The sequence below is a fragment of the Pinus tabuliformis genome, chromosome 9, assembly GCF_031772625.1.
Source record: "Pinus tabuliformis cultivar Carrire ecotype Pingquan chromosome 9, CPIR1, whole genome shotgun sequence".
NCBI classification, from domain to species: Eukaryota; Viridiplantae; Streptophyta; class Pinopsida; order Pinales; family Pinaceae; genus Pinus; species Pinus tabuliformis.
The window spans coordinates 1497988406-1498002181 of NC_142307.1; the positions used below are offsets into that span (position 1 = coordinate 1497988406).

Below are 13776 nucleotides of genomic sequence, written 5' to 3' on the forward strand. Positions count from 1 at the left end.
CATTTTTGTGATTATATGTGTTGTTGAACACTGAGGATGGTGTTCGCCCAAGGGAGATAGTTTTGTAACAACCCTAGTGAAAATTCCATGTAATAAAAGTTAATAAAGGAAAAATAGTAATCACAGTTAATGGGACACTTATTCCAAGAGGAATGTTGGGCAAGACATCCTAGTGTGGGTCTTCATTTGTGTTATAGACATTTTTGTGCCTTGCAGCTCCAAGCATGAAATGTCCATAAACCAAGGGCTCCTAAGTCCCTAAAAGTGTTGTTCTAACTCCTAAAGGAACAAGGTCAACAAATTACAGCTTCTCCCAGAAGTTCTCCACCAGAAACTGCTCAGAATAAGTCAAAACAGGATCATTTCAGCTGCTCCACTAGCTAAGTGCGTTGGATAGCACCTAAGTCCACTAGCTAGGTGCGTTGCAACGCACCTAAATGCACTACCAGGGTGCGTTGAGCGGGAAATGACAAATGGCAGTGTCATTCCGCGAGGTGGAGAGACAATGGAAGCTTCCAGAATCTTCTCCTATGACACTTGCCTCACTGAATTCGACCAAGGATGAGTAAGAGGCTTTCAGTCTCCAAGTGGAAGCAAGAACTGACAGAGAGAAGCCACTAATCAAATCACAAGCTGACTCATTCTCCTTGCATACATCTATATATGGATCCCTCATCCCAGAGATCCAGAGGCTGGAATTTTGCACATTGTAAGGAATTGCTGTTGGTTTTGAGATACATATCAGAGAATTGGGTGATCTATGCTTTGTTGGGGGTGAAGAAGGGACTTCTTTGCTGGGAGGTTGATGCTGGGTCAGGAATCATCGGTTGTAACTCCTCCTGGATCTTCTTGTATATCAATAAAAACTATTTGAGTTTCTTCTCCATGCTTTTGTATCATTGATGCTTGTTACATTTGTATGGTTAACTTAAATCTGATCCTAAGTTATTTATGAATATAAACCCATGTCTTTGTATAGTTTCCTTCTTCTATGATCTTACATGTACTTGGTGAAGCTGGGCAAGTAAGGGAGCAGGTAGCTGGAAGCTGTCAAAGAGGAGAGAGATTGGATCAAAGGACTAGCGCAAGACACAGGTTGGTTCTTCCTATTCCTCTTTGTTTATAGTTCATAAAGGAGATACAAAAGTAGTTTTCTCTGTTTGTTTCTAAGGTAGCTGTCACACCTTAGTGGGATAGAGCAGTTCTAAATAGACACTTTTCCCGGTAACAAAATGGCGACTCCACTGGGGAGATTGTCTAATTAGATTGTTTGTGTTTCTCTAGTTGTTTGTTTCATAAACTTATAAGTAGCAATCAAACTGCATTTTCCATAACAAATTCAAAGTAGACATCTGCTACTTCAATCCATTCACTGGATCTATTTATGATTTGAACAGCTGATTCATAGACTATCTGATTGCCCTTGTGATAGCTCTTAGACCCTCCTTGGATCTACCCCTGATTGTGCATTACTGATTGCTTTTACTCGGCCAAAAACCAAAGATTAAACTGCAAACTGTGACCCAGAACCCGGATAGAATTCTCGTTTCTGCCCCAGCGCAGGCACTGTGAAGAGGTTCTACATTTCAACGCACTTCCCGAGAGGGCAACCTGCACTGCAATGCAGTTTCTCTGTGCAACAGGTGCGCTGATCAGCCTAGCCCTGTGCGGTTGAGGTTCTTTGCTTCATTCTTTCCAGTTTTGTCTCTGATTTTTGCAGCCTGTGATCAGTATATGACTGTTTCAAACCCCTTTTCCTTACTGATATTCTGCCTCATTTGTACAAAAGAACTGTAGATGTTTTTATGTGTTTGTTGAGTCGTTTACAGTTTTCCATTGCAAAAGTATAATAGTCGTACTGTCGTCCTTTGATTTAGATCTATCGCAAGTGTCGATTTTGATCATAGGAGAAAGTTTATTTGCTGTTGATAGTCGATTATGCTTTTACTTTTGCCTTTAGTTTGAATTTGTGACTTTCTAGTGTCAAAACGAGTACTTATTTCAAAATCATAAAGTGTCGTAATCATCTCTACCTTTTGATTTCGAAAAGAAGCTTGTTTGTGTTTGTCGCTTGAAAGCAAATTCAGATTTGTACATCAACTTTCTTTTTAGCATCAATATTAAGAAAGTGAAAAAAAAATACATGCATGTGCATTTGCATATAGACAGTCTGTTTGGCTTGATTTAGGAAAGTGCATTTACAGTGTGCTCTTTGCTCTTTGTGAAAAGATTGTGTCTTTCTTTTCCCTAGTAGCTAGGATTTTCATTGCCGAAAAGAGATAAAAGTTTGTTTATCATCCTTAGATTGCATTTTAGGAATTACATCTACATCTCGTGGTGAACCCAAAAGGCAAACTTCATAAGAAAGATCAACTTAAAATAAATTCAATGAACCTAACAACACTTTGGAACTTAACGCACAACATTTAGAGGTCTAGGCTAGAGACGTATTCCGGCGTCGTAAAGCCTGGTAACTGTTGTCCTCACTGATGGTTTGGTGATTCCTCCACTTTGAGACGATAAGTGCCAGTACGGACTTGTGCTCCCACGTACCGTCGAGTATATATTGGGAGACCCCTATAGTCTTAAATCCTTTATCCATAGGAAGCCGTGTCGGCCGCCCTACTGATCGCAATGCACTGAACACAACATTCGAGAAGATTGATTGCCGTACCATAAAAAATATTCTGTAGTTTTGCGATTGGTTTGGTACTCCCTCTACCTAGACTTCCAGAGCAGTCCCTTTCATTCCTTTTCAGACTCTTTAACGAAAAAGGTCCATCTGAGCACTTGTCACTTCAGGCTCATTAAAAATCGAAGGAGACTAGAGTCATCTTTTGTTTTTTCTCGACTCTTAAAAATTGAAAAAGCATGTTGTGTCAAAGCGTGTTAAAAATTTATTTTAAATGGAATATTCATACCCTTTTCCTACGTTGATTTTGGGTTGAGAAAATGGAGCCTACCAACCAAGGAATTCCCCTTGGTGGAAATCCTAGTCTCTTCTCCTCTTAGGGAGATGTTGGTGCACCCCATATGGCCACATTGTCACTTCCGGGACTGACAATTGGTTTTCCAGTATGGCTCTTCTCAACCTCTGTCGTTCAGAACACCACTATTCCTGAACAATCGAATCAGCAATTAGACGAGTCCAGAGTTGCCCATCAGCCTTCTACCTCCTCTAATTCTTCCTCTCCTCCTTCCTCTTCGCTTGATGGGGCTGGCAAAGCCAAAAGTCAAGTTCCTAAGGAAAAGAAGGAAAAGAAGAAGAAAGAGAAGAAGAAGAAGGAGCCAAAGGCAAATGGGGGAAAACGAGTGTCGTCTTACGAAAATCCACACACTGCACCGATCAGGCCTAAATCGCCATGTGTCATTTGCAAAGGAGACCACTTTCACAGAGATTGTCCTTGCATCCCTCGGATATTAAGGGACTGGTCTCCTCATTTGCACAACCCGGTGTCGTCAACCTCTGGTGATCATGTTGAAAGCACACCGTCAACTAGTGAAAGTGAAGCCCCAGGACAAAAAGGGAAAGCTAGATTTCCTTGTAAACTATGCGAAGGCAATCATGCCGTCCACCGTTGTCCCTTCTTAGACAAAGCTAAAAGAGTTTTGGATGATCATCTGGTTTCACCGTTACAACTTCCTCCTGGATATAAAAAACTCTTGCCGAGTCCGTCACTAGTTGAGAATCCAGCTGGCCCGCTCAGGTGGTCGGCTGAAGCACCTATCGTTGAAGATAAACCATCTGGATCCATACCAGACGAAAGTCTAAAGGTCGAGGCGGCAGTTGACCCGGTCTTGCCTTCAGTGGTTTCATCTTCAGATGATACAGTCACTGAAGAGAACAAGGATGACACTGTCCAAATTCTCTTCATAAACACAGACTCCGACGAACATGGGGGCAGTTTACCCGTTCCTTTACCACAGGAAGGAAGTTCGTCAGAGCCGTACCCGGCCGTCTATTTGGTCCCACCTCCAAGCAACCTAGTTGTCTCCTTCGACTGGAATCAACTAGGCAGACCCCGTTTACCAGCAAGTGTACCATTCCGAATTATCGTTCAAATATATAGAATGGTTATGGCTGGTACCATCATAGATTAGGGGGCTTCTGTGAGTATCCTTTCCTCAACTGCTTGGAAAGCGCTTGGTTTGCCATCGCTTTTGCCTGAGATGAGAAATCTGACAGGATTTGATAAAGGAACCAGTCGACCTTTAGGGATCCTTCCCGATGTGCCAATAACATTGAGAAGGAAAACAGTTCACATGAACGTAATGGTAGTTCAAGGACCCTTGGATTATAACCTACTCCTTGGACGAGACTATATTTATTGCATGGAAGCAATTGTCTCCTCACTCTTTAGAGTGATGTGTTTTCCGCACGAAGGAAGAGTGGTCAAGATCGTGGACCAGCTTTCATTTCCCGGATCACGCATAGCAAATAGTCATATACCGTCCCTAAATGGTCTTTTCACGCAAGAAATGTCTCAATTCCCAGTCCGTCCTCCCGCTTAGCACGAGTAATTCGGAGGGATATGACTGAAACCCAGGGGGCATGCGTCCTAGTCTACTTCGGCAGGAAAACTTCGGGTATAGGGTAGGTTTCCGCGGGAGAATATGACTAGTCTGTACCCTGTCCGTGATTGGAAGAGGGGTTATTCTGGAATAAGATTCTCTTGTCAAAGTTATGTGAGTTGGCAGGCATCGTCAATCACCTTTGTTTATCTCGGTAGACATCACCGAAGAAGTGTTTTGTTTGCGCTGCGAATAGAACAATCTTTGGGTGACCTGTAAGAGGTAGGCCTCTCTCGGTAAAACAAATGTTTTGGCGGAAAGAAGTAGAGGTAACCTTGAAACTCTATTTTATACCTGGGGGCATGCAAACCTTTTGGAGTGCAAGCGAAGGGCGGCTATTTATTTTTTAAATTTTTAGGACCTCTAACCCTTTAAACTCGTAGGATTAGTCGTCACCTAACTTGCATAAAGAAAGGATGTGGGGAAAAACTCTAAAAGTTTTCGTTTTATATGAGACATTCTTATCATATGACTGGATTAATTGAGCAGTGTTTACCGCGAGGTTCAAGCTCGTTAAAAATAAACCTGGACCGAGCAAATGTTTCCACCTGCGTTTAAGCTCGTTAAAAATGAACTATCCCCTGGTAAATAACCACCGTGAAAGTAGTATTTCAGCCATTAAAGCCTTGGTCGTGTTTGCACCGTCACCTCCACTTTTTCATTGGCCAATCATTCACCTCCATTTGATTGTTTACCCATTTTGAGGAACAGCTGCGAAGAGTGATTTCACTAGCCATCCTGGTGACACTGCCGTGATTGGAAAATTCCAAACCTTACCTGGAATCAGCCGCTACCCATTTTATCACTCGTTCCTCAAAAGACGAGTCTTCTTTAAGCTCTTTTCTGACTCGTAAAATATGAAAAGATTACCGATTTCTGGCCTTCCAGATCGTTAAAGCAACGGGAAGTGCTATCCCTCCTCTATATTTTAATCTTTTTGGACCTGAGGGATTATTGCACAAAAAGATCGAGCGCTTGTTTTGTTCGGCTTATTAAAGCTAATCAAAAATTCATCCCTTCTGTATTGTTTTATACTTTTTCTGACTTAAGGGATTAGATGACGAAAAAGGAATTTTGGAGTTACCCTTACGTACCTTTTCAGACTCTCTAAAAATGAAAAGGACCGAGTTATCTTTGTCGTTAAACTCGTTAAAAAGGTTAATAGCGACAAACTTGTCTTTACACGAGAACGAGTTTCACTATCGCTAGGCTCGTTAAAACATAGCGAATGGGTTTGCCCGAAGGGAAAATTATAGAACAAGCATATGTTATCCTCCTCAAGCTTGACAAAAATAAAGAGGTACTGGTCAGCAATGACTGGGGAAAAATTGGGAAGAAAACTCAAAGAATCTTTATTGGTAGCAAGTCGCTCTTGAACATGACACTTCTGCTCTGTGCCCGAGTCGGGTTGGGTTGTTTCATTCACCAGTCACATCACCATGGTCACGCCATACCATCCACATTTGGGGTTAATGCTACCAATCCATCACATCAGTGTCGCCGATATGTTCAAGAGAAGTCATCCAGAAAGGCCACCTGTGTCCCGCCCACTACCATACATTATACTCCATTCTTTCATGACCGCTACCCTGAACCATATATCATCAGATCATTTTCACCTCCATCAAAATCATTTGCTCCGTTCCGTGTCATTGATGTGGGATTCATTAAGGCCCTCCTGTGACGGATCACTTCTTGTCGACATCAGCTCATTATCCAAGAAGTTGGTCTAGGAACACCCCATTCAGTACTTTGAAGCTTGCATGCCTCAACGGCAAGTTTCTCACTTCCGGCGACAGGTTCACATCAATGACCTTCGACCGAAAGATTTTGCGTGGTGTTCGACACCAAGTCCTTTATTCACACCATGTGAATTGTACTGCAGTACCTTGAGGATCATTATCATTATCGGTGATTCCTCTCGCGCGTGTTAACAGTTTACATCATTGACTGGTAATCAAGCGATGTCTTTCCATGTTCGACTTCAAAACATTTCTCACATGGATCGACTTGTACTTCGAGTGAAGATCGGATGAGATTGAAGCCCTCAGATTTAGTTTCATCCATCCGGGTTGCGATATATATTCAGGAAAATAAAGACATTGAAATGTACAGCATTGTAGCACAGATAATCATCCTACCAAAAGGATGATGGCTCTATCAAAATCATCAGTCTACCATCAGACGATTGTCTGTCCTATGTACATGAAAATGAATTTATAAAGCTGAGCATGGGAATGTCCGCCTCAGCTAGATCATGAAAATAGTATGGAGATAATGTATTGTATTGTATCTTATTACAGGTCTCCTCCCAGCATTGAAAGAACTTCGGATCCTCCTAATAAAGCATTTCACCCGATAAACGACCTCATACTTTAGGGGGCAACTGTTATAGACATTTTTGTGCCTTGCAGCTCCAAGCATGAAATGTCCATAAACCAAGGGCTCCTAAGTCCCTAAAAGTGTTGTTCTAACTCCTAAAGGAACAAGGTCAACAAATTACAGCTTCTCCCAGAAGTTCTCCACCAGAAACTGCTCAGAATAAGTCAAAACAGGATCATTTCAGCTGCTCCACTAGCTAAGTGCGTTGTATAGCACCTAAGTCCACTAGCTAGGTGCGTTGCAACGCACCTAAATGCACTACCAGGGTGCGTTGAGCGGGAAATGACAAATGGCAGTGTCATTCCGCGAGGTGGAGAGACAATGGAAGCTTCCATAATCTTCTCCTATGACACTTGCCTCACTAAATTCGACCAAGGATGAGTAAGAGGCTTTCAATCTCCAAGTGGAAGCAAGAACTGACAGAGAGAAGCCACTAATCAAATCACAAGCTGACTCATCCTCCTTGCATACATCTATATATGGATCCCTCATCCCAGAGATCCAGAGGCTGGAATTTTGCACATTGTAAGGAATTGCTGTTGGTTTTGAGATACATATCAGAGAATTGGGTGATCTATGCTTTGTTGGGGGTGAAGAAGGGACTTCTTTGCTGGGAGGTTGATGCTGGGTCAGGAATCATCGGTTGTAACTCCTCCTGGATCTTCTTGTATATCAATAAAAACTATTTGAGTTTCTTCTCCATGCTTTTGTATCATTGATGCTTGTTACATTTGTATGGTTAACTTAAATCTGATCCTAAGTTATTTATGAATATAAACCCATGTCTTTGTATAGTTTCCTTCTTCTGTGATCTTACAGGTACTTGGTGAAGCTGGGCAAGTAAGGGAGCAGGTAGCTGGAAGCTGTCAAAGAGGAGAGAGATTGGATCAAAGGACTAGCGCAAGACACAGGTTGGTTCTTCCTATTCCTCTTTGTTTATAGTTCATAAAGGAGATACAAAAGTAGTTTTCTCTGTTTGTTTCTAAGGTAGCTGTCACACCTTAGTGGGATAGAGCAGTTCTAAATAGACACTTTTCCCGGTAACAATTTGGTTATTAATGTCTAAGGAAATTTACAAAGGAAATGGCTAAGGATTCAGAAAGGAAAAATATAATTTTTGGCACATTTACTTATGAAAATAATGGAAATTAGTAGAAGAGGGAGGTGAAATGTCACATGTTGCATGTGAGGAGTAAAATGAATGAAAATAATTGAAAATGAAGAAAATAGAGGCCTCATTCACAGAAAGGATTTTGAGGATAAGTTGGTAACCATTTGTTAGTTCAATTTTGGAGCTCTCTCATACTTTTAGATACTTAGGGTTTTCTTGGAGAACTCTTGGAGGGTGTGGCACACTTAAATTTTTGGAGGAAGAAGGAAAAGGAAGAGCAGGAAAACACAAGACAACATCAGGATCAATAGATATAACGGATTTTTCTTGCAGGTGTCGACTTACCTGTATGTTTTCCTCAATAATTTTGGCATGCATGGCATATGCATGTGGTTTGTTGGTTGTGATCCATCATTGGCATCGAGTATGGATGGGATTGACAGTGGATTGCCTAGCCTTGCCATTTCCTAGATAGGCATGGTGATTGTGGATTTGTTTTCCTTGGTTTGTTTTGGTTGGTTCTCATGTTTCCTTAGCATGGGTTGATTTATTAGTTATGGAAGCCCTAGTTGGGAAAATTCTATGGAAGCCCTGTAACATCATGGGTTGACTTACTAGTCCTAGAAGCCTTGGTTGGAAAAACGTTTTGGAAGCCCTTGGTGGGTTGATTTACTAGTCTTGGAAGACATAGTTGGACAAATTCTCTGGAAGCCCAGTAAAATTTGTTGTTTGAGTTAGTAGTTCTGGAAGCCTTGGTGGGACAAGTGATCTGGAAGCCATGGAAGTATTGGATAGAGACCAATCTGATGATGGTTTTGTGATGTTCGACCGTGAGGTGGAATCATTGTTTAATGTGTTGAGGTGGATGGCCTCTGAAAGCCATGGATGGTTTTTTATTGATGTGTTCTATCATATCAAACATTCATGCTTGGAATATGGCACGGGGGTGAATGGATGAAGAGATATTTGGCTCAACCATTCTACGGTCCAGTGGAACGTGGAAGTTCCATCCTCAGTTTGGATTTTGCATCATCATTATGAGGTTATTTATCCTTGTAATTCTATGAGTATTATACTGGTTATATGTGGTTTATATGGTTATGATTTCATTGGTATTTCTTCTACTATTATGTTGGTTAAATATTTGTTTAATGACAGTATCTATGTATGGCTCTCATCATGTTTTTACTCGTAAATGAATGAACAATGTATCTATGACCTAATAGATGAAATGGTAGTTGATGAGATGAGGCATCAATGTTTCTTAGTCATTCTCAGCTAAGTATGAGACCCTTATGCTCAGATCTATTATTTACAATTTTAGATTACATATTTGTGATATGTTTGACGAAATGTTTGTCATGGCTAGTAGGGGTCCAATCAAGGTCTTATTCAAGTAATTTCATTTTTACTATCATTTCTCTGTTATTTTACTATTGTGAAGATTTCATTCAATTATGGGCAGTGACCTCGGCTCTGGGCTTGAAAAATTGGCTCAAATCCCGAGGATGCTAGCAATGCACTATGAAAAATAGTTCATGGATGCTCACTTGTAGGTATGTGAGAGTGTTAGAGGTCCCTTTATGCTGGCATGCCCATAGCATGAGAGCATCCAAAGGTCAAGTGGTCCAAAATCTCAATGGGACCCAAGGGCTAGTTGGCAGAAATGTTGGATTGGTTCCTGAGGGTCCTAATGTTGATGTTGAATGTATGTATGGTGTGTTTCTATTATTTCCACTTCCTTAACATGACTTAGGAGGTTGAATCATATCATAGTGGCCTCTTGTCCCTTGTTTACCCCAGCTGGTCGGTTGCTTGGGTAGATGTGGGAGGAGGGTGTTACAACTTCTGTGTGCCTGGGAGGCTACAATCACACCTATAGGCTTTCTTCTATATGGCTGAGGCTTATAGTAAGAGAAAACCCTCTCTCCTCACATCAAAACATTGCAGCAGATCAACAATGTTAGATATTTGTCTATTTGTGCCCATAAATCATAGTTCAATAGTAAAAAGTATATAATGCAAATGAAAATAGGAGAAGGGATCTTATGGAGAGGTTATCCCTCTAAATGGGAACCCACTTAAGTCATCTTCATTCATGCCACCAACCTGCCTATAATGCTATCATACATCAACAGATCTATTAGATCATAAAGTCAAACCATATCCACATATTCATCATGGTCATATATGTTAGCATAAACTACTTCACCATGACATCATGGCATCAATATTTCATCAAGGATTAGTGCCAAATAGCTAATAGGAGCATACTTCAAGAATCATGATCACAACATTAATGCTTTGTCACATAACCCAATCCATTAAGTTAGGACATTCAATTTTACCATATGCCATAATGACTAAGCACATCAAAACTTAACCATGGCCAACAAGAGATACTGAATATCAATATCATTGTTATACTTCTATTATCATGGTTGTTGTTCTTTTCACAAACAAGTAGTGTCAAGTTACCATCTACTAGAATCAAGGTGCTAACATTCTTTATGTGATCAAGATATCCAAAATGATAGATGCTATCCAAAGATCAAGTATACTACTATATCAAATACCAACATTAAGTAGCATCATATAATTAAGAAGTTCATCATGATCAAGGAGTAAGATACTTGTTCAATACCAAGTGTACCATTTCATCATAAGAAGTAGGAATCAAAATCACTTTTATATTCATGCATGAGCCATTTGAGAAGGAGATTTTTGCAACATACCTTAGGTTTTACCTTTCCATCCAATATTGCAGTTGAAACATAATATTGAAACAATATACCATGCATACCTTATAGTATTCAAATACATGTGCACGTTTTCATTTGACATAGGCAGCCTGTATCACTTAGACATGTTTTCAACATGTGCCTCTTTACCTTTTCCAGCTTTAGATTTTCTTTCCTACATCTCAAATGATATTCAAGAAGGATCCTCTTATTACATATCATCAAGGAGGTTAGAATCATCCAAATAGTCAAATATACATGCAGGAAGTATAAGTAATTATTAAAAAATAATCAGATATATAAGTCTAAACAAAGGTAAAGACGTAAAGGAGCACCATAAATCAAGAAAACTTATCTTCAATGAGAGGTGATCCTCTCCCTCTTGAACCAACCTTTAAGAGCCATCACTATGAATTTTCCACATAAAAATGTTTCTTTCAATCAACTTTAGCAATAACGAGGCCTACTAGAGACTATCCCATCTAGGGCTTTATCAAATAGGTCACAGGTGCTTGAATATCTTCACATTGACCATGAGAGGTTTCATATCTCATATATTTTCCATAAATTAGGGTTTCTATCAAACCATAACCTCATAATATTCATAAAACCCTAATACAAAACTTTCCTAAGATTATCTTCAAACCCTAGAATTCTTTTAGGTCTCATCCACCTTCTCTTTCTTCCATCAAAGGTGTCTCCATGGGGGTCATCTCCATGACTTTTATTCAACCCAAGCTATGATACCCTGTTAATTCTTCTTAGGGTTATATTTTTATTTGCTTTGATACTTGGATTTCTTCACTAACACACTAAGTTCACCCCATAACATCATAACCTTATTCAGATCATATGAAACTATGTAGAAAGAACAATATCATCGTCATCAATGTAACAAAATAGAAAGGAACAATAGAAGAAAAGGATTCACGCATGGAGACACTAGGATAGGTCGGGGACAAGGGAAAAACCAACTATGGGTAAAACCATTTCAATTTATTCTTCTTAGATTGCCATCAAATGATTCAGAAAAAGATATTACACCGATCCATATCTTCATCTATGTAATTATCTAATAAAACAACTACAACATCCATTATTTAAACTGAATAATGTTAATACTCAAAAATATGATTTTGAAGTCTATAATGAATTGTCATTGCATGAAGTCAACTTCCAAACATTGTGGTCACTGAGTGAAATATTCGGAAGACTGATATTTCATCATCCAGTTCCTAGTCACATAGAGGAGGAGATATGCAAGTAACTATGGTTTCCCAGTCGCTCCCTTAAGCCTGGCAAGCGAGCGACTTGGGTCAGATATGGACTACGGAAACCATGACTCCTAGTCACATGCATAGTGAGTTGTCCATGCAACTAGAGGGCTACTGTCACATGCATCAGCCTCTGAGAGAGAAACTATAGTTCGGATACTTTTGTGTTGTGCCTGCAACTGTGGCCCAAATCCCTAGACCTGAAATGAGAGCTTCAAACCCTATAATTTCAACTCAGAGCTAACCTAATCCTCTGTAAATGAGCCTCAGACCTATGTGAGACAAAAATAATATAGAATATTGTCTCATCATTATGTATAAATGAGGTTGAGTACACTTGTACTTATATCCTTTCAAGATGGTCCACTTTTGTTTAGGGCCAACCTTATCTAATATGCACATGTGGCTTTTCTTCATAAGTACACTTTCCCTTATCCAATATAAGTGATCTTTAGGTCGATTTTGGTCCTCTCGAAAAGAGGAATTAAATGAAATTATTTTATCCATAAGGTGATCTGACGAAAGTGGAATTTTTCCGCAGTTACATATGTTTAACAAAGGTATCCTACAACAACTGTCACAATTGTTCATGAAATGGAAAATGGATTTTACATATAGCCTTTCAATGGAAATTTTTTGTACCACATTCCCAAAGATCATTTATATCAGCTATTATGGCATCCAATGTAACCCTCTCTTGTAAGGTGGGATAAAGAGGAGGATATTTCTAAGAATTTGAAAAATTATAGCAAGAAGTATGAGGCTAAAGATGAGGATGTTTCATTGTTGTTGAGTGAGTAAGAAAGGGAGAAACATAAGAGATTGCAAGAGGAATGAAAGGGTTGGGTTAATGAATGGAAAAGTATCCATGATGAAGAGAAATTATATAGGCACGAATTACGTGATGGAGAGCCCACTGATGAAGAAGAGGAATATGAAACAAAAGAGGTCGAAGGTGAAGAGTTAGTAGATGTCACTGAAGAGATTGCTTCATTTAGTTTCGAGTAGTTGGAATTAGTGACTATATAGCATGAGTCTATTTGTGCCTCCATATAGGCATATATGATTGTGCATTCATGGATGGAGATACCTTTGGAAGAAATGCAACATTTTTCAATTGTTTTCATTGTCACATTCATAATATTAGAATACTCATTTGTTGGAAGTTTTGTAGTATGTGCTTTGGAATGCCCAACTTCTCAAAAGACAAATTACAGTTTGAAAGTTTGATCTGTTATTTATTGAATGATAAAATGTTTTGATGGAACTTTTTTGCATAGTCATATTTTTTATCTAATAAAAGATAAGTTGAACTAGGATCTGCTATACAAATTATAGGGTTGGATAGTAGTAATCAAATCACATACATTAGATTGACAAAAGCATCATGTGCCTTCTAAGTCTCCCACATACTATTAGGATTTAGGAGTGTGATTATAATATATTGGGGTTTAGTAGTGTGATTATAATTGTTATTTATTGAATGATAGAATGTTTTGATGGAACTTTTTTGCATAGTCATATTTTTTATCTAATAAAATATAAGTTGAACTAGGATCTGCTATACAAATTATAAGGTTGGATAGTAGTAATTAGATCACATACATTAGATCGACAAAATCACCCTGTTTCTTCTAAGTCTCCCACATGCTATTGGGATTTAGGAGTGTGATTATAATATATTGGGGTTTAGTAG

General features: G+C 39.3%; 1 pseudogene; it reads left to right on the plus strand.

Moving 5' to 3' along the window:
- Positions 1-13088, plus strand: part of LOC149154281 (eukaryotic translation initiation factor 3 subunit B pseudogene) — a 32504-nt pseudogene extending 19416 nt beyond the window's left edge.
- The last annotated feature ends 688 nt before the right edge of the window (positions 13089-13776 follow it).